The sequence below is a fragment of the Penaeus monodon genome, chromosome 22, assembly GCF_015228065.2.
Source record: "Penaeus monodon isolate SGIC_2016 chromosome 22, NSTDA_Pmon_1, whole genome shotgun sequence".
In the NCBI taxonomy this organism is placed as follows: domain Eukaryota; kingdom Metazoa; phylum Arthropoda; class Malacostraca; order Decapoda; family Penaeidae; genus Penaeus; species Penaeus monodon.
Genome location: NC_051407.1, coordinates 11093786 through 11094103, shown reverse-complemented (window position 1 = coordinate 11094103; position 318 = coordinate 11093786). Strand labels below are relative to the sequence as shown.

Below are 318 nucleotides of genomic sequence, written 5' to 3'. Positions count from 1 at the left end.
CGAATGTGAAATTGAAAACTATTACGAATAAAAAGTTTTATTTCATCCTTAGGCAAATATCGAATTAAGTTGGCAATGTTTGTACTCCGGGAATAAGTTCACGAAACAACATGACCACATAACAGATACGAACTCGGCGGTTCTTTTCCCAACTTTCTTGGCGTAGAAAGTTCATTCGCCAAAGAAAAAAAGTTTGTACACCTTCTTTTTATCTTGATTACATTAGTCTATGACAGAAAATGAAAGGAAACATTCAATTCGGAGATCAAGCACAAACGTTCCAATGGTTTTGCGGAAAGTAGAATCGTCTTCAGGCAG

The 318-nt window shown here is 36.2% G+C and overlaps 1 protein-coding gene across 1 annotated transcript in view; it reads right to left on the bottom strand.

Moving 5' to 3' along the window:
- Nucleotides 1–318, bottom strand: part of LOC119586937 (solute carrier family 22 member 5-like) — a gene marked incomplete at its 5' end in the record, with an annotated part of 16251 nt that overhangs the window by 10321 nt on the left and 5612 nt on the right.